The following is a 21,401-nucleotide window of genomic DNA, read 5'->3' on the forward strand; positions in this document are numbered from 1 at the left end:
CTGTCCTGTGCCCTGAAGTCAATGTGTTTCCTCACATTTAAGCCAGGTCCCTCCATCCCTTTCACAGCTACATTGAAGCCACCTCTGTTTGATAGGCAAAGGGCATTAGGCTCCTCTCACCTGGGCACAGACTCTGGGCACCAAGCAGGAAAAAACCCAACCACTGCAAAACCTAGCGCCTCCCAGCACCCTCTCAGCACAGGTACTTCCTGAAGGCAATCTGTACATTTGACATGGCCCATCCTGGGGCCCATCTTGCATTTGCTGCAATGGGAGTTTGGCCCCCTGGTTGCCCACAGCCAGGATGCCTGTCTGGGCCGTGTTGCCCCTGGTGCCCCTGAACCCATGTTTTAATCCACCCCTGCCCCAGCCCCTGCCAGCAGAGAGCTCCCAGCTCCCGCTCCGCGATCGGGGAGATAAGCATCCCAGACCCTGATGGATGCAGTGGGGTGCTGACAAACTTGGGGCTGGATGATGAGCCAGAGGCTTTTCTGGAGCAGCAATGGACGTAGTGGGCCTGTGGGAAGAACAGCAGAGGGGCTCGTCCTCATGTTGCCCGGGCTCCCGCTCCTTTACTGCAGCTTTTGGAGGGGGGCAGATGGGTAGAGCGGCCGGCACTAGCAGCTGGCAGCCGTGCAAGCAGGTTGCGGCCACGCGATGAACCAGGAAACCCAAGAGGACAAATGGGTGGGGGGGGTCGTGGCACTGGGCCCAATCTCAGGAGCGCCGGTGTGATTCCTGGCTCTGCCACAGACTCTCCTGCATGACCTTGGGCAAGTCACTTAATCCTCCAACCCACCGTAAGCAGGTGGCTGCGGCCTGTCAGCGGGCTCTGGACCTCTGGGCTGGTAAGTCACTGCCGGACCTAACTGGGGAGGCCCAGGCGCCTCTCGGGCCTGGGAGCTGAGGCCGCATGTGCCTCTGACACGCTGAAATGGCCCACCATGGACGACGCGCGTGTCACAGCAGAGGGCTACAGGCAGCAGTTCTGAGCGGAGCGATTTGACCCCAGCTCTAGGCCTCGGGGAAGTGATGCAACACCCTAAGGATGTGTGCTACTGATGGTTGAAACTGGAGACTTACTCAACTGAGTGAGGACAACAAGCCTGTCCCCAGCATCCAGGAGGGATGCACAGCTCTAACTCGCTGGGTCAGACCACACGTCCGTCGTGCCCCGTGTCCTGTGCCGCTCGGGGCGGAGGGTGGAGGCTGCGAGGGAGAAAGCCTCTGCGCTCGAGAGGTTCTTGAATGACGCACCTTGACCTGCCGACATCCCGGATTTGGCAGCAAGAGAGGTGAGGAGGGAGCTGGAAAGCAAGACAGTGTTTCAAAGCGCAGTTGCGGACAGACAACACGGGGCTCTGTAGCCTGCGGTTTGATTCGCATCAAAATAGGCGCAGGATACTAGTGTGCACCAACAGCAAGAAGCCAGCGGTCTGGAGCACGGGGATGCTTCGGGGTCCTTAGTGCAGCCCCGCATGCATCTGGCTGCAGGGCAAGTGCACGCCACTGTCCCACACCTGTTTTGATGCGAGTGGCCAGTTTCAGGGTGTCAGAGGCACATGCGGCCTCAGCTCCCAGGCCCGAAAGGCGCCTGGGCCTCCCCAGTTAGGTCCGGCAGCGACTTACCAGCCCAGAGGTCCAGAGCCCGCTGACACGCCGCAGCCACCTGCTTACGGTGGGTTGGAGGATTAAGTGACTTGCCCAAGGCCATGCAGGAGAGTCTGTGGCAGAGCCAGGAATCGCACCGGCGCTCCCGAGATCGGGCGCAGTGCCACGACCCCCCCACCCATTTGTCCTCTTGGGTTTCCTGGTTCATCGCGTGGCCGCAACCTGCTTGCACGGCTGCCAGCTGCTAGTGCCGGCCGCTCTACCCATCTGCCCCCCTCCAAAAGCTGCAGTAAAGGAGCGGGAGCCCGGGCAACATGAGGACGAGCCCCTCTGCTGTTCTTCCCACAGGCCCACTACGTCCATCACCCCGGGACCTTGGACTGATGCGGGTGTGGACCGGCAGCACGTGCAGCTCTCTGGCAGTGGGATCAAAGTGGACGGCCCTGGCTCTCACCCAGGAGGTGGCTCACACAGCCTGTCTTGCAGGTCTGTGCCCAGCCCTGCATTACAGCAGGGACCTGGCTCTTGCCGCCTGATAGCTGCAGGCTCTCACGCACCGTGAGCAGACACTAGCAGGGACCCTGGGCAACTGCTGTCGCCCTTCACCCGCTGGCCAGGACCCACGGAGGAGGAGTGTGACCCTCCTCCCGTGCCATGGGGAAAGGGCCATGTTCATACTAGCAGGGAGCCAGGCGGGAGGCAAGCAGTGGTCAGCCACTTTGAGAGACCAAGACAGATGGATTCAGGGCCAGATAACAGCCCCTGCCCCCAAGACACACTTCCCTTGGCCCTCTCTGCTGCTGGCAGCCGACTTCCCTCGGACTGCGCGGACGGGCTCTGCCCCCAGCCCCGGGGAAGTCAGGGCCGAGTCCCAGCCTCCGGTCCCACTCCTTGCCATTTGCTTCCACCTGCTGGCTCCTGCCTCTACAGCAGCACGAGGTCCTCTCAGACATTGCCCATTTCTGGTTCTCTTCCCCGCGTTGTGGAGCTTGCTTTCCCCTCGCGCAGGGCTCTTCTCCGCACACGGAGCTGAGAAGTGCATGGGATGAGGTCGGATCACCTTGGCAATAGCATCATTGCCCCCACCAGACGGGGAGATGCATGTGGGCACGCCGAATTTCAGAGCAAGACGTAAGGGGAGAAAAGCCACCTTCACCTGCCACGGGAGCACCTCGTCTGGAGGATTCACTGCTTCATAGTTGTCGGGTCAGAAGGGACCTTGTAGATCATCAGGTCTGACCCCCTGCCCTGGACAGGAGAGAAAAGTGGGCTCAAATGACCCCGGGCAGGTGTGTGTCTAGCCTTGTCTTAAAGCCCCCCAGGGTAGGAGCCCGCACCACTTCCCTTGGAAGTTGGTCCCAGACCCTAGCCGCCCTGACCGTGAAGTCGCGCCTCCTGATGTCTAGTCTGAATCTCCCCGCTGCCAGCTTGTGACCGTTGTTCCTTGTTACTCTGGGAGGCGCTCGGGGGAACAAGGTCTCTCCCAAACCCTTCTGGTCCCCCCAGTGAGTTTATAGACGGTCACCAGGCCCCCCTCAGCCTCCTCTTGTGGAGGCTGAACAGGTTCAGGTCCCGTCGCCTCTCCTCGTAGGGCCTGCCCTGTTGTCCCCTGACCATGCAAGTGGCCTCTTCTGGACCCTCTCCATGCTGTCCACATCCCTCCTGCAGTGCGGCGCCCAGACCTGGACGCAGTCCTCCAGCTGCGGCCTGACCAGTGCCGCACAGAGGGGGAGGATCACCTCCCTGGCCCTGCTCGAGATGCATCTGATGCATGACAAGGTGCGGTCGGCCTTCCTGACCGCGTCCCCACACTGCCGGCCCATGTTCATCCTGGCATCAATGATGACTCCCAGATCCTTTTCTGCCTCTGCCCTGGTGAGCAGGGAGTTCTCCAGCCCGTAGGTATGGTGCCAGTTCTTCCTCCCCAGGTGCAGCACCTTGCACTTGTCAGTGTTGAATCCCATCCTGTTCTCATCCGCCCACCCTTGTAACCTGTCCAGGTCCAGCTGTATCCTGTCCCTCCCTTCTAGTGTGCCCACATCCCCCCACAGATCAGCAAATTTGAACAGGTGCTTTTTACCCCCTCGTCCAAGTCGCCGATGAAGATGTTGAACAGTGCGGGCCCGAGGGCCGAGCCCTGGGGGACCCCACTGCCCACGTCCCTCTGGGTCGAACATGACCCGTCCCCCACCGCTCTCTGGGCGCGGCCCTCCAGCCAGTCTGCGGTCCATCTGACTGTGTAGGCATCAATGCCACAGTCACCTAGTTTTTTAAGGAGGATGGGGTGGGAGACGGTGTCAAAGGCCTTCCTAAAGTCCAGAAAGACTACATCCAAGGCAACACCTGTGTCCAGTGATTTTGTGACGTGATCGTAGAAGGCCACCAGGTTGGTCCGACATGACCTGCCTCTAATGAAACCGTGCTGGTTGCCCTTGAGCATCATCCCTGCTGCTGGCCCATCGCGGATGTGCTCCTTGAGGATCTTCTTAAAGAGTTTCCCCAGGATTGAAGTAAGACTGATGGGCCTATAGTTGCCCGGGTCCTCCCTCCTCCCTTTTTTAAAGATGGGGACCACATTGGCTGTCTTCCAGAGCACTACTAGTGCTTGTAAAGCTGTGCCAGAGGCCCCGCAATGACCCCTACCAATTCCCTCAACAACCTGGGCTGGAGAGCATCTGGACCTGCTGATGTGAATATGTCCAGTCATAAATTCTTAAACATTTGGGCTGGAAGGGACCTCGGGAAATCATCGAGTCCAGCCCCCCGCCCCAGGGGCAGGAAGTCAGCTGGGGTCACAGGATCACAGCACGATAAGCATCCAAATGTCTCTTAAAGGAGCCCAGAGTAGGTGCTTGCACCACCTCTTGGGGAGTCTGTTCCAGGTCTTGGGGGCTCAGAGGGTAAAGAAGTTTTTCCTTATGTCCAGCCTGAAACAGTCTTGCAGGAGCTTGTGACCGTTCGACCTCGTCATCCCTTGGGGCGCTCTGGTGAACAGGCGTTCCCCCAGATCCTGGTGCACCCTGTGATACACCAGGTCCCCCCAAGCCTGCGCTTTTCCAGGCTAAAGAGTCCCATGGCTCTCAGCCTGTCATCGTAAGATCTGTTTTCCTGACCTCTGATCATGCGCGTGGCTCTCTTCTGGACTCTCTCAAGCTTCTCCACATCCTGTTTGAATTGTGGAGCCCAAAACTGGACGCAGTACTCCAGCTGCGGCCTCACCAAGGCCGAGTACAAGGGGAGAATGACGTCCCGGGATTTGCTTGAGAAGCATCTGTGGATGCAAGCCAGCATTTTGCTCACCAGCTGCAACATCCAATTGGTGGCTCATATTCATCTTGTGGTTCATCATGACCCCCAAACCCCTTTCAGCTGTGGTGCTAGGCAGCGTAGCACTGCCGAGCCTATAAGGATGCTGCGGGTTTTTCTTCCCAAGGTGGAGAGCCTTGCATTTGTCAGTGTTGAACACCATCAGGTTCTTGTCCGCCCATTTGCTGAGCCTGTCCAGGTCAGCCTGGATCACCCGCCTGTCCTCAGGTGTGGGTGCTTTACCCCAAAGTTTGGTGTCGTCATCGCACTTGGCCAGTCCGCTCCTGACTCCAATGTCCACATCATTAATGAAGACACTGAGGAGAACAGGCCCAAGGACGGAGACCTGGAGGACCCCACTGGCCACGGCGCACCACAATGATTTACTTCTGTTGACCACCACCCTCTGGGTCTGACCTCGTAGCGAATTCCCCAGCCAGCGGACTGTGATGTAGCCACGGCCGCAGTTGGCCAGTTTTTCTATAAGACTATCATGGGATACCAGATTGAAGGCTTTTTAAAGTCAAGATATATGACATCGATCTCTTCCCCCGTGTCCAGGTGATAGGTCACCTGGTCGTAGAAGGAAATGAGATTGGTCAAGCAAGACCTACCGTGTCAAACCCGTGCTGGCTATTTGCCATCAATCAATCTATCAAGAATGGTCTCTTTGATTTCCAAGGCCTTCCCCGGGATAGAGGTCAGGCTGATGGGCCTACAGTTTGCCAGATCCACTTTCCTCCCTTTCTTGAAGATGGGCACCACATTGGCCTTCTCCCAGTCTTCGGGCACTTCACCAGAGCGCCAGGAGCTCTCGAAGACCCGTGCCAGGGGCTGGGCTACAATGCTCACCAGCTCCTTGAGTGCCCTGGGGTGTAAACCTTCAGGGCCGGCTGACCTGAAGGTATCCAGCTTCTCAAGATTTTCCTTCACGAGGTCAATTGTTGGGAGGTAGCAAATGTCCGGGTAGTTGAAGTCTCCCATGACAGCCATGCACCGAAAGTCACTTCCCTGGCGAACTCCTGGTCGAGCTCTTGATCCTGGTTAGGAGGGCGGTAGCAGACGCCTACCAGCTCGTTTACCACCCCCTCCTCGCTCTTTCCCTGGGTCCCCACTTGCACAGCTCCAACCCTGGGCGGGGAATCAGCTTCTCCTGGGACGATTCAGGCTCGCCCCCCGCGCGAGTCGTGCCTGCAGGTCCGCTCGCCCCGTCTCAGAAAGGCTGAACGAGGACGCTCGGGGTGGGGGGCGGCAGGCTGCGAGCCCCTGGGACTCTTCCTCCTGGAGCAGAGACCACGGTGGGGGGCTTTGCAGGGCGGTAGAGACACCCAAGCCGGCTTTGAGCGAGCGAGCGAGCGAGCTGAGGTCCCAGCCGGAGCCTGGCCGGGCTTCATTCACCCTGTGGGAAGTCAGGGGAAGGCGCTCTTGGTCTTCTCCCCTCGCTTACCCCTCTCCAAACTCTCGCTGCCCCCCAGCAAGGTGTGGGGAGCACGAGCCAGAACAGGCCAGGTATTTGGGTGCCATAGCACAAAATCCCAGGTAGTGGGAAAAGGCATATGCCTCGCAGAGGCTGCCCCAGCAAAGAGACGGTCCAAAGGGCTGCAGGTGGGAACAACCTGCAGGGCTGGGGCAGGGAAGTCACCGCGCAAACGCCTGACCGTCTGCCGGGTGACAACCAGAGGTGACCTCAGGCCAGTATACAGGGCGCATCCTGCTCATTTTGGGGGAAAAGGAAGTAAACAAGGCTCAGAGCTGGATAAAACGTAGTGGCGTGGAGAGGAGCTGCCCCGGAGGGGGACCCGGCTGGGCGCATCCTGCAGGAGCGACTGGACAAGGAGAAAGCAGCTGCCGAGGAGGTGGGTTAGGCGGCCTGCGGGGTCCGTGCCTCCCCCGTGGGGTCCCCAGAGAGCGGGCGGGTGGTGGGGACCAGGGTGCAGCAAGGGTCGCAGCCTGCACTGGGGTCCAGCAGGAGAGTGCATGTGGCCGCATCCCTGCTGCAGGACGGTCCCCCTTGCCTTCCCCTGAACTCAGCTCCCGGGGCAGGTGCTTCTCCCCCGGCCTGGTCCTCGCTGTGCCCGCGGTCTCCGAGCCTCTGAGCTCTGCACCGAGACACAGACTGGCTTGAGGCATCTCATCCCTGCCCCAGCCCTGCAGGGCCTATGCAACCTGCACCGAAAAGATGTCCCTGCAGCCAGAGCCCACCCATCCTCAGGGACAGATACGCAGGGATGAGGTTGAGGGAGGGCAGAGGCTGCTGGGCATCCACAGAGTCCTGTGCCCCCCTCGGTGGGGCTCTGACACAGCCCAGACCTTGTCTGTGCGGCTTTCACCTTCCCATCAGATGAGCCTGGTGACACCCTCAGAGATTTCAGGGCCGGGGTCTGCAGGGATGACGGCTCCGATGCAGCTCAGCTGGGCCCGGCACAGACCCTGATGCCATACGGGTGCCCCCACGATCGAGGGCCTTGCCCCTCTGCCCAGGGACTGACCTATGCTGCCTTTGGGGTCAGGAAGGGATTTCCTCCCCAGTCAGATTGGTATGGACTGTGGGGGATTTTGCCTTCCCCTGTAACCTCTCTTCCTGGGATCGCTCCAGCACATTGTAACCACCCTTGCAGCCGGGATCCCCCTGCTTTCCCCTTGGTGGGTTCGGGGGCTCTTGGTGCCTTCCAGCAATGGGCTTGTCGTTGTATCACAGGGTTGATTTGTAGTGTTATCAAGAGGTGAGACAAGGACTCGTGTGGGATGGTTTGGATGGGAATGATCCTGACTCGAGCAGCAGGTCGGGCCGCAGGTCCCTTCTAGCCCACCTCACCTATGCCCCTCCGACTGTTGCAGGCATGTTGGGTGAAGCCCCTCCACTGTGGGAGACGCGGCTGCCTCTCACTTTTCAGGGGCGCCCCAAGCCAGAAGGATGTCCTGCAGGAGACGGCGGAGCCGCAGTCACGCTAGGTCTCCCGCTGCACGAGCTTCTGCAGAAGAAGGCGCTTGAGCTGGAGCCAGACAGGTCCCCACGCTTTCCTCCCCAGAGCAAAGGCTGCAGCACATGAGGCCAGACTCCCCCTTCTCCCCTGTCTTACACCAGGGCCTCCCGAGCGCGGCACCTGCCTGACACCACGGTGGGGGAGAGGGGATGAGGTCTGAGATGCACCAGCTCACTGCTGGCTGCAAGGAAGAGGAGCCCCTTCCCTCAGCGCTGCCCTGAGCATGGCTGAGCACGGCCAGGACAGGCTCAGGCCGATCGGGGAAGGCTGGTTCCCTCCGCACCAGCTCCGGAGCTGCCGGGTTCGTTGCAGTTGCAGTGGGCTCCACCTCTGCTGAACCAGGCTCGAGTCCCGTCGTGGCACAGGGGCGCTGCCCCTGGGCAATGCCAGCACTTGGCCGCACTGTGCATCCGCTCTCTGCCTGTCAGGGAAGGACATAAACTGCTCCGTGCATCATAGCTCTGGCTTCCCACGTATTTTTTGCCTCCGCCGCATGCAGGGCTCCACTGCAGGGCAGGGGGAAGGGAAGCCTGTACACTGCTCCTCACCCACAGGTCTGCCCACGGGCGGTGGAGGGGTCTTGGCATGGCCCAGCCCGGCTCTCTTGAGGCTCTCAAACAGCCGTGACCTGGCTGTCAGAGCCTGGAGAGGACACAAGCCGATCATCCTCTGGGCTGGCCCTAAATAGCTCCAGTATGTGCAGATCAGGGCACAACCTGGGCAAATGCCAGGGCTTTTCCCAGCTCCCTGGTCAGGTATTTGGGCAGAGCTCACTAGAAGCAGCTACAACACCTGGCATCACAAGCCCAGGGCAAGTTTGCCATCCCCATCCCTGCCCTCCAAGAGCAGACTTGTGCTGCCAGGCTCCTGCCTGCCCAGGCTTGGGCGTGATGGAGCAGGGAGAGCAGGGGAGAGACAAGGGATGAATTTGGGGGCTGGTTCCCTGGCATGAGGGGCAGGGGGAGACCCCACACTGCTCTTCGCCCAGCAACTGCAATGTTCCCACTTGGAGGGGCAGGGGTTTTCAGGAGCAGCTCAGAGCTCCCTGTCTGCGAGGATGAAGCCGTGTCCCCAGGTCCAGGCCCCCGTACCCTGGGTCCAGCGCTGGGATCTCCGGGGTGGTTCTGACTCTAGCAGCATTTGCAGTTGTGGAGACCACCCAAAAATGCCTCCCCTTGGACACTGCGGTGCGCTTATGGGTCCTGTCGCTGCAAATTAGCATCACGGGGTGGGCAAGCCTGGCACAGCTCTGGCACTTGCTCTGTAAACTCAGGCTGAAGATGCCCATGCCCCAATGCTGGGAGATGCAGCAGCCATCCCATTTGGCTAGAGCTCCTTGCCCCTTGGCATGACAGGCTGGGAGACCACCGCTGACCACTGACCAGGCCCCGGTCACACTGGGGCTCCCTGGAGTAGAAGATCCTCAGACCCTCGTGGTGCAAAACGAGTCCTCAGCTGAGCTCGTGGCAGCGACTGGTGGTCTGTGATTTATGGGTGGTCTCGAGGCTGATGAGCCAGCGTGAGAGAGGATTAGGTACAAATCATGGCCTAGCTCCGCACGCCTTCCCCAAACACCACACACCACAAGCGCTCTGGCTCGGCCGAGGCGAGTGGTCATCTTGAAACCGAAGCTGTGGTCCCAGGTTTCTGCGCCGTGATGCAATGGGCTTGGGAAATCTCTGGAGGGTCTGTCAAGGGGTTGCACATGAGCTCGTGCCTTTGCAATTTCCTTGGGGGACGGAGCAGTTGCTCAACTGCCCACAGAAGTTCCCCTTTTCAGACCCTTAATGGTTGGAAACCTCCTGACATCTAGATTAAATTTATTCATGGCCAAATTATAGCCCTGTGTTCTTGCACTGAGCCACTCCTTTAGCCTGCATAGCTCCCCTGCACCGGTAGGGCTTCAGGTATATTTATGCACAACGTTCATATTTTTTCTTGGCCTCCCAGACAAGCCAAGCCACTCTTGCAACAGGCTTTCCATCTGGCTGGCCATCCTTCCAGGCCCGCTTGCTCAGGTCTCCAGCCCCAGCCAGGCCAGCTGCACGGTGTGCCCCACCAGCCTGGCTTCTGGTGTGACAGGGAAAGCACAGAGGAAGACCCTGAGGTTGGCCAGACACTCCTTAGCAAGGAACCGCGCTCTCACGGACTTCGCCGTCCTGTGAAAATGCATTTACCCCTGAGCATTTGGGGTATTTTGTGCCTTCATTCCTGCCCCCGACTTTCTGACCTCCCCGGTTTTGCTCCTTGTTCTGCTTTTCATTTGCTTTCTGTGGACCAATTATCATTTTCCCACCGCACCCAGACAGCACCTCCACCCCAGCCTCTTGGCAGAAGAGATCCCAACAAGGTTTTCTGCCCACCGTGAGCCCCCCTTGCACTGCTAGGAGGACTTTGTGAACTGAGAAGTAGGTCCTGGGACCTCCGGTTTCCTTTGAAATAAGAGGCTTACTGGTAGGAGTCGTTGAGGCTCTTGAGGCTGGGGGCATGACCTGAGACTTGGGCAGCCAGGCGTCTGAGCGCAGAGTCGGCAGCGGGGTCTGGAGATGATGGTCAAGCAAAGTCCAGATGCGGAAGACATGGCCGGGAACAGGCCAGAGTCAGGAGCCACCGATCTCACCAAGGTCAGGAGCACAGAGTTGCCATCAGGAGCCAGCCAAGGGGCAGAAACCAGTCCTGGAAACCGTCAGCATCAGAACAAGGACCAGGTCAAGGCACGATGCTGACTCAGGACTATCTACAAGCTCACTAGGAGACTCGCTGTGTGTACAGCTCAGCCCAGCTGCAGGGCTGAGGCCTCATCCCAGCACAAGGATGTCCTCATAGTTGGGACCGGATACAGCAGTTCCTATGTGCAGGCTGGGTTTTGAAGGACGTCCATGATGGATGTCTCAAAATGATGCCCTGGGAGGAGGACAAGACAGCTGAACGCCTGCCGGTTCTGCTTTCCGGTGTCCGCCCCAACTCTAACACTGGGCTTCATCTGCACAGCACAAGGCCATACCCTGCCAAGACCAGCACTGCCCAAACCTGGAAGCTGGGCAAGTGTGGCCCAACTGCTGGGCACGTGAGCCCAAGTGCACTGCCACACTCAAGTGGCCATACTGCTTCCAGGGTGCTGGCTTACTTGCTGAAGTGCAAAGGAGAAGGAAGCCCGCCATAGCTAGCAAGGTTGCACTGGTCCCTGGAAAACAGAGACCTGATGGGGTCCAAACAGATTTGTCCATGATGAAGTTCTACAGCAAACAGGAGCAGGGATGTAAATGCATGACCTCCGTGACACCATCAAGTGTTTCTTTCACCAACTTCGCCCAGGTGGTAGCTGAATCCAGACAATTTCAGGTGCTCTTTGTGAATTCATAGATTTCATAGACATTTGGCCTGGAAGGGACCCTGGAGGATCATTGAGTCCAGCCCCTTGCCCCAGGCAGCCCCTTGAATGACAAGGTTCTTTGGGTGAATCGGATATCTTTTATTAGACCAACTTAAATAGCTGGAGAAAAATTTTTAAGCAAGCTTTCGGGTTCAAAAACCCTTCGTCAGGCTGAGGAAGTCCCTGCAGTCGGTGTGTGCTCTTGCTGGAGGGAATGAAAAGAAAAGCAGCCAGAGGCTGGGCTGGTCTGGATGCAAGACAGGCGGTCCGTGAAGAGGTAGACTGAGGAGTCAATGGGTGAGACAGGCTGGGTGGGTGAGGGGGATGAATAGTGGAGAAGTACCTGTCAGCTGTCAGGCAGGTTATAATGTGTCATAAATCCAATGTCAATATTTAGTCCATGATTTTTAGGGTCCAGGAGGTTGATGAAGTGCAGTTCACAGGCTCGGTTTGGAAGGACAGACGGACGCTGAAACCCATGCCGTCTATCCGTTGCACATGTGCCTCTTGCAGCAGGTGGTGGTGAACCTAAGGCTGTTCGGGCCCCCCGCCTGGGTGATGCCACATTCTAGGCTCCCAGCGACCGTGCAGCTCCGAATCCTAATAGGTGGACCGCCTCCTGATGAGAGAGAGAAAGAAATGAGCGGCTAGCTCTGAGACAGGACTCGTCCTCCCTGCCACAAGAGCCTGATGCGCTGCCCAAGCCCCAGAGATGCGAGCGCTGCCACAGCCACGGCATTTCCATCACAGGGTTGAACTCAGACGTGCCGCTCGCCACCGAGGTGGCGGCCCAAAGCAAGCCTCGCCTGCCCACATCCACCACCCACTCCCGTGCTGGGGAAAGGAAGAGGCAAGGGCATTTCTTACTGCGTATCACTCTGATGACTTGGCAATACTGTCCAGGGCCTGCCATGCAGAAACCGCCGCCGTCGATGCATTCACTGTGAAGGGATGCTTGTAGGCACATCTGACACACAATAGCTTCCCCTGCAAAGAACGGAGGTGGCCAACAGGTCCTTGACACGAGGGACATAAACCCACAGGGGAGGGAGAGAAAACGAGCCAGAAGTGGGGAGAAAAGGCAGACAAAGCTAGAAGGGAGACAGAGGGAGGGATGAAGAGGAAGAAAAATATTTCCCAGCAGCTTGGCTGCTGCACTTGCATGGGGAGAGGCTGAGAAGTCATTTCTCCTTCGGTGCCCAGGCACCAGTGCTTTATATGAATGCCGACACAGACTCCAGGCCAGACTTGCACCCAGTGTCAGCCACCACAGGAAGGGAGCTAAGTAGGGCTCCGAACAACTGGAAAAGGGCCAGCGTTAACAAATTGATCTCCTCCCTTGACCACGTAACTGCTTGGGCTGTGCAGTGAATGCAGTAGACGTAGCACACCGCTGACCTGCTTGTGCGCAAATTGGTGAAATGAGGGCTGGATCGAAACCACTACAAGAGGGGCAGATAATTAACTCAATAAGCATTAGCTACAGATCATTATTAATGATCCAACGTCAGAAGGCTTTGAGTGTGGTACCACAGGGGTCTGTCCTGGCCCCAGCGCTGTTTAATATGTAAAGTGATGATTTGGGTGCTAGACTTCCTGAGCAAACCTGCAGCTGGCATGAAACTGGGAAGGACTGGGAATGCACTGGAGGGCAGGGGCGGGATTGAAAAGGATCTGGATACACTGGGCTAGTCCTGGGATGGTGAGCAACAGCAGTACAATTTGTGAGGGTCCCCGGGCACATTCATTGACCTTTGCACCGAGCTGGACCTCCTGCTCCAGTGCCAGGACATCAGGCTTCAGCGCCACATGTCAATGGAGAGACATGTGCCCACAGTGGTCTGGAAGCTGGCGAACCCTGACAACCTCCAGTGTATGGCCAACCAGCTTGGCATGGGGTGGACAACAGAGGGACAAGTGTCCCCCTGCCAAAGCCTAGTTGCAGTGGCCACTTCCATGCATGGTATGAGGCGGGGGAGAGGTGCGTGCACAGCTACCACAGCTCCCCAGCTCCTCCCGCAGCCCACAGCCCATGCCTCAGTTTCCCCTGTGGCAAGCAGCCCAACAGCGCAGGTCAGTGCAGGCAGTTCTGCAGAAAGGCCTTGACAAATCAGAAAAATGGTCATTAATTAAACGAACCTCAAAAAGGACAACTACAAAGTCCTGCATTTGGAAAACAAGGCCCGGCCGGGCAGCAAAACTGCAGAAATGGAACTGGGGATGACAGGGCACCGCGAGCTAAATAGAAGTTGGCATGTTCTTCTGGGGGCAAAAAGGCCGGACAAGAAATGGAGATGTATTGCAGGAGCATCGTTTGCAAGTCACAACAAGATACCTCTCTTTAGGAGAGGTTGTGGCCTCCTCAGGAGAACTGCGTCCACTTTGGGGCATGACATGTCAAGAAAAATGAGGACAAATTGGAAAGAGAGAAGAACAAGAAAAATTACTAGAGATCTAGAAAGCATGACATGCAACAAAAAGAACTGGGATTATTTAGTCTGGGGAAGGGAAGCCTGAAGAGGGGCCGGGGGGGAACCGAGTTAGCAGCCTTCGAATACCTGGAGGTAAACTATGCTCTGAGCCCGCGGAAGGCAGGACAAGAAGTGACTGTGGTGGGCCAGTAGGGGGCGCTTCTGCGTTGAGCCGCCCACCTCCCTGCGCCCGACCACCTGCCAGGCTCCGAATGCCTCCCCAGGGGTGCCTTATGCTCAGCCGACCCCTCTCCCGGAGCACACTCACTAGTCTGGGGGTAACATCGCCGCCACCACCCCGAGAAGGGACTGTCTCGGCCCTGTGTCCTCAGGGAAACACAGGCCTAATAGTCTGACGGGTACTCGACCCAGTACAGGCACTTGGGGCACTTCCCCAAGTCAGGGGGCAAAAAGTAAAGTCTCCCTTAGTCCGCAGACCTAAGGGGTCTCTTAGGCATAATTTAGACCCACCCCTCAATAAGTCTCCCACACCAGTCACAAAGGAGAACTTTATTGATTACAAGGGGTAGGGGAAACTAGGGTACAGGGTTGAGCAATATCTTAGGAATCCTAAAGAGCAAACAGTGTGGCTGAAGTAGCCTTCTGATCACGCATGTGAGTTACTGCCAGCTAGAGATCTAATCCGATTGAGTAGCTTCCTCACAAGCATCTTCCAGAGGCAGGTTGAGTTTCCCCTCTGGAGTCTGGGGGTGAGAGAGAGCTAGGTCCCGATGGCAAGGCTCCTCTGTCTCCCCGGCTTTGCTGCTGCTTCACATCATGGCTGAAGAGAGAGAGCCTCCTCCCCCCCCAACCTATACAACCCCCGTGACCTCATTCACCTGGGCCAGTGGCGGTCAGCCCCAGTTGGCTGTCAGCCAACCAATTTGAAATACATCACCTGTTACCGGGCAGATCCCAGCTCCCCAGGCAGATGCCCCTCACCCGGGTGGCTGATGCCAGTCCCGTGGGCAGAGGGAGCAGGTTCCCCCTCCCTCAGGACTGCAGCCAGCTCCGGTTACCTAAAGAGACAGGCCGAGGTGTGAATCCTCTGTGCTGGCCCATCTAATCACATTGTCACAAGGCAGAGATTTTGGGGAGAAACCAAGGCGGCTTTCTGCCACAGATGCTAGCTTGCAGTTACAGGGTGTGCTCAATAAATCCCTCTCAAACACACCCAGCCAGACAGGGCAAGGCATTAGAGCAGAGGGCTGGGAGACACGGTGAGGCCTCAGAGCTCCGCAGAAAACCTGTCCTGGTGGAAAGACAGCCGGGGGTGGAGTGAAAAGGGACTGGGGAAGCACATCATACCAACTGCAGCTCCCCAGAGCATTGCTTTTAATTAAAGGGCGTGCCATGTCTTCACACAAGCCATTGCCTTTCTTGGTATGTAGTCCACACAGTCCTCAGGTCTCTTGCTTTCTGATGGGGTAGGAGCATGGCTCTGCCCCCACCACATCAGAGAGCCTAGGTCCATGGATGGCCTTAGCACAGGGATGGTAAAGACAATGGAAAGCTCCTTGATCCCTCTCTATCCACTAGGCCCCCATGGATGACTAGGCACAAGTCTTGCCCCGGGTGCAGTGCTTCAGTATTTCCCCCAAAATCAGTTAAGACTCCTGTGCTGATCGCCATGCCTTCTTCATCACGTCCAAAGGGTCCCAACCAACTTCGTCACAGAGGCTGGTATGTAATATTTTCCATGCACTCCATGCATTTAGGCAGGTAAGAGTCTTCAAGTTGATGTGGTATCTTTCATTAGACCAACTAAATTATTCTTTGCTAGCTTTCAGGCACAAACACCCTTCTTCAGGCAAGGGTGTTTGTGCCCGAAAGCTTGCAAAGAATCCAGCTCTTTAGCTGGTCTAAGAAAAGATACCACATTTCCCCAAAGAACCTTGTCTGCCTACATCCTTAGACCGACACGGCTACAAGCAATACCTCCATAACTCGACGCCTTTTAACATGCCTATTGCAGCAAAGCTCTGCTTCATGTTGTTTGGCCAAACTGAGGCTGTGCTCCCAGGCCTCTTTTTTGTCATAGTCGAAGCAAAGGCAGATGCACAGCTTACAGGCCGGGACCTAGCTTGTAGGCTTCCTGTATAATACTCAGTCTAAAACTTCCAAGTATAAAACCTGAAACCTGCTAGATTAGACAGAGGTGTCTGGGGCTGTGATTTATTGCCAAGGCTTTTCTTCAGGAAAAAACGTGTGCAGATTTATCTGTCTGTAAATAAAAGGTTGCATTTCTTACACTTGCACCCTCACTCATTGGTCTAGCCCATCAAAGCACACACATGCCCAATATGCATGAATGACTAGAGAAGGTTCTAAATGGCAAAGTTTTGTATTCAGTCTGGATCCCAAATTCTCTCTAATTCAGGAAATCTGGCTTTGGTTTGGTTTATTACACCGTTATGGGCCAAACTACAAAAAAAACCTCTGGGTCTGAATTCCTCCAAATATTGTAGCTGTTTGGATCAGAGGCTGCAGTCCAGAAGCATCTCTACGTATTGCCATCAAAGACCAAATCTAGTATAAAAATCCTGTTGAGTACTTATGGATAAGTTCAGTCTGATCCTAATAAAAAGCCAAAAGATTTGTTCCCAAACCAGTGCCGAAATGGACCAATAAAAATGGACCACCACACAAACAATTAAAAAAAAAAAGCCATTCAAAAAGCAATTTAACAGCTACTCTATGCAAATCTCTTCTAAATATAGTCAGCAGATGTATGCAATGTGTGGGAAGAGTTATAAAGCATCCTGTTCTCGTCCTTAGAGAAAATGGGCTATCAAGAAAGCACAGTGTGGGCCCAGCAGAGACTGGAGTCTCCCAAGGGGGGTTGTCTTTTCACCTCTGTGTCGTTAGCCTGTACGGCAATCGCCTGGTCTCACCTTGAAGGAGCCCTGAGCTCTGGGCCCTCTCCCACAGCTTTCTTTGGGCACGAGGCACCAACCCTCTTAGTTTGTGAAGAGAGGTCCTCTGCGTTGAATCAGCAACCTGACCCAATTATTATATGCATAGATACTGCCCATCATCATGCTGTCTGCTCACCCTTGATGTGGTTTAAGATGCAAAGCCACTAATCTTTCCCAGCTTCCCACCACTAAAATCACTCGTTCTTGGGATCAGGTTGAGGATAGGCAGCCGGAGCTAGACAATTCATGTTGTACGGCAACCTAGCCCTCGAAGCTGGATTAGATGGAAAGGTTCCCACTGGTCGAGTGATTATCACTGGCATCCACCCTCATTAAATACTGGCCCATCAGAAAGCAAACGGAGGATACACCGGGTGCGGTGGTCATTTGGGTCCATGCCCAGAGCTCTGTAGTGCGAGGCAAACACTTGAATGCTGTGCAAGAATTAGACTCCGACTTAGGTCTGCTGGGGAGGGAAGTGAAACCGGCTGGAAGGGCAGGGTAACAAACAGAAGCTCGTGGGGGTTCAAGGGACTGCTGCATGCTCAGACCCTGCGTGGGTCATGCCCGCTGCCAGAAGAGATGGCTGCAGGGCTCTGGTATCAGAGGGCATCCAAAAATAGCAGAGACCAAAGAGAGATGGTCTAAAATTGGACACTGGCCTGATTGGGGGAAAAAGAAGATTTGCAGAATCATCACGATCCATGCTGCATTAGTGCAGGACAATGAAGAGGAAACAGGAGAGGAGCTCTGAGGAGGCAGAGCCCTTGGGAACTGATCCAGATGGATTATACAGGAGAATTGCCAGCCACTTCCTGGGGCAACAGGCACCTTGTAGTGGATGGTTTGGTCCTCCAGATGGGAGCCTTCCCCACGCAAAGCTGCGCAGCTCGTTACTGCTATGCAGCTCATTTACAACAGGTTCAGCCGACGGGGAAGCCTCACTGGCTCTGACTGAGAAGCAAGCTTTGTTGGGACTATGTTATGAGAAAGGCGACGTCTATTTGGCACAGAGCAAAAGCTCTGTGTAACCGCCCTGAGTCTCAGAAGGGACTGAACTCGTCCAAAGGGACTTCAAAGCATGATTTAGCTCTCCTGAGACAAAATCCTTCCCTTTGTGCTAATGAGAATCGGAGCCAGAGAAAAGAGGCCTGCTGGTGCTACCTCTTATGAAGCTTTGCTTGGCACAGTTACGGCCGTGACTTGTCTAGTTTCCTCCTAGCACACCTGGATGGTCTCTGCGCAGCGGGCACAGGACCCCTTTTCATTAACAACCTTGGGGGAGGAACTGAGATGTGTCCTTGTGACATCTGCAGATGACGCAAAGCGGAGGGATACTGCCAGCACCAGGGAGGACCAGATTATTAGGTGGGGCTTATCCAGTAGATCAAGGAAGCACTAGTACCGCTGTACAAGGACAGACCCCATTCAGAACCACCCTGTACAGTGCTGGCCACCCACCTTCAAAAAAAGATGACATAAAAACAGGAGCAGAAGTAAAGAAGGACCATTAAGACAGTTGAAGGAACAGAGGCCTGGGATTTCACAAACTGGAGTTCTTGGCCTTCAAACAGGCTGTCACCAAAAGATCCCGCATCTGTGACAGTGCTGAATCCCAGGGGTGAACCCCCAACAATCCCTTGAGTTGTATATGTTGCTAAGTAACAAGTAGTTTGGCTAGCTCTACAACTCCCCAAGCCCCAAAAGCCCTAGAAATACCTCTAGGACCCCAGAAAGTCCAGCTGCTGCAAACCCAGCTAGCCTGGACACCTTCCAACGACAAAAGGGGCCTGAGACAAAGGGCTGCCACAGTGGCTTGAGTGGAAGAATTCAGTGGGCTCCTGTACACACCACGGGTTTTAATCCTCATTAAATTAAATAGGTTTATAAAATTTAAATTTGTTTCTTTTGGAGCATCGCATCAGTGTTTTCACACACCAGGTTTTTGAAGGAATTAAGCTTTGGAGCATCACATCTCCTCATCTCTCCAGACACAACCATATCAACCCAGGACTGACCCAGGTGCGCCCAGCTCTGGAGTGTAATGGCCATGTATAACGGGAGGGCTGTGACAAAATGTTATATGTGGCTGTTGCACCCAGCTCTGAGGTGTATCTCAGCCCTCCCCATACACTGTTATATGTGGCCGTTACTCCCCAGAGCTAGGGCCACCCCACACCATGCCTCTGGCACTGGGGCACCCCTGACCATGTGGGCTGGCCCAGGAAGGATTGCCAGCTGTCATCCCAGCCCAAAAACCAGTTCCTTACTTGAGCCCATATATTTAGTATAATGTGCATGGGGGCTGTGAGTTGGCAGCCTGGCACGAACAAATAGCACTTTGGGCCAGGCAAGACCCAGAGATGTCTGGAAGAGTACCCCAGTGGCACAGAGTCATGGGGGGCAGGGGTGCTAAGAAGGATTTCCATCTCTAATCCCAGCCCAAAAGAAATTCCTCATTCCTTATTTGAGCCCATATACTTGTTACAGTGTGCAATCAGTCCACACTTTGGGCTGTGCAAGACTCTGGTCAGATATATCCAGGAGAGTCCCTGGTGGTACGCAGGCATGGTGGATGCAGGGTATTAATTTGCATATTATTTGGTAAATATGCACAGCTAATGACCCGATCAAAACTTCTTAATGAATTACACATTCTAAAGAAAGAGAATGTCATTAGCTGTGCATATTTACCCAAAAAATGTAAATTATGCCTAAGTGACCCCTGAGAGGCGGTGGAAGGATACCGCAAAGCGGGCTTCCCAAACTGCATGGGAGCACTGGACAGCACACACATTCCCATCCTAAACCGGTCCCAGGACAACCGTTCATCATAAACAGAAAGGGGTTTGCTTCGGTGATTCTGCAAGCTATCGTGGACCACCGAGGCAGATTTGCAAACATTTACATGGGATGGGCAGGAAATGCCCACGATGCATGTGTGTTTCAACACTCGTCCCTCCCTGAGACAATGGACAAGGGCCAATATGCCCCAGGACTGGAGGAGGAAATGTCATTGAGCCTGGGCAGTTTTCTTTCTTCACCTTGGTGGGGGTGTTAGTTCATTGCAGCGGGGGGCTAGGAGTAGGACCATCACCCCCCTCCCAAAATGGCTTTGGGAGCAGCTGTCCTGGACAAGGGGATCCCCAGGACCCAAGTAATCCTGATGATCCTCAGAAGAACCACTGCCCAAACCCTCCCACCCACGCTGGCTCTCTCAAAAAATCCTTCCTTTTTTGACACAATACAAATTCATAGATTTCATAGACGTTCGGGCGGAAGGGATCTCGGCCAATCATCGAGTCCAGCCCCCTGCCCCAGGGGCAGGAAGTCAGCAGGGATCATAGGATCCCAGCAAGATAAGCATCCAAATGTCTCTTGAAGGCATTCAAACTAGGTGCTTGAACTACCTCCAGCCGCAGGCTATTCCACACCTTGGGGGCTCAGACAGTAACGAAGTTCTTCCTTATGTCCAGCCTGAATCAGCCATGGTGGAGTTCGTGACCGTTCGACCTAGTCATCCCTTGGGGCGCTCTGGTGAACAGACATCCCCCCAGATCCTGGTGGTCACCCCTGATAAACTTATAGGTGGCCATCAGATCACCCCTGAGCCTGCGCTTTTCCAGGCTAAAGAGTCCCATGGCTCTCAGCCTATCATTATAAGATCTGTTTTCCTGACCTCTGATCATGCGCGTGGCTCTCCTCTGGACTCTCTCAAGCTTCTTCACATCCTTTTTGAATTGTGGAGCCCAAAGCTGGACGCAGTACTCCAGCTGCGGCCTCACCAAGGCCGAGTACAGCAGGAGGATGATGTCCCAGGATTTGCTTGAGAAGCATCTATGGATACCAGCCAGAGTTTTGGTCACTTTACTAGCCGCAGCATCGCATTGCAGGCTCATGTTCATCTTGTGGTCAATGATGACCCCCAAGTCTCTTTCTTCCACAGTGCTAGCCAACGTAGCACTGCCGAGCCTATAAGGATGCTGCAGGTTTTTCTTCCCAAGGTGGAGAACCTTGCATTTTTCGGTGTTAAACACCATCAGGTTCTCGTCCGCCCATTTGCTGAGTCTGTCCAGCTTGGATCACCCGCCTGTCTTTAGCTGTGGACACTTTGCCCCAAAGTTTGGTGTCATCGGCAAACTTGGCCAGTCCGCTTCTGACTGCAATGACTACATCGTTAATGAAGATATTAAATAGTATAGGTCCAAGGACAGAGCCCTGGGGGACCCCACTGGTCACAGCACACCACGACAATTGACTTCCATCAACCACCACCCTCTGGGTCCGACCACGGAGCCAATTTCCCAGCCAGTGGATCGTGGTGGAGCCAAGGCCACAACCGGCCAGTTTGGCCAAGAGGTGATCATGGGATACCAGATCGAAGGCTTTTTTGAAGTCAAGATATATGACATCAATCTCTTCTCCCTTGTCCAAGTGATAGGTCACCTGGTCATAGAAGGAAATGAGATTGGTCAAGCAAGACCTACAGGCAACAAACCCATGCTGGTTATCCCTTAGGATGTTGCCATTGGCCAGTCCATTAAGGATGGCCTCTTTAATAATCTTTTCTAAGATCTTCCCTGGGATAGAAGTCAGGCTGATGGGCCTGTAGTTTGCCGGATCCACTTTCCTCCCTTTCTTGAAGATAGGCACCACGGTGGCCCTCTTCCAGTCTTCAGGCACTACACCAGAGCGCCAGGAGCTTTCGAAGACCTGTGCCAGGGGCTGGGCTATGATG

Source organism: Crocodylus siamensis, chromosome 5 (assembly GCF_052110815.1).
Source record: "Crocodylus siamensis isolate JL-2025a chromosome 5, ASM5211081v1, whole genome shotgun sequence".
Taxonomy (NCBI): Eukaryota; Metazoa; Chordata; order Crocodylia; family Crocodylidae; genus Crocodylus; species Crocodylus siamensis.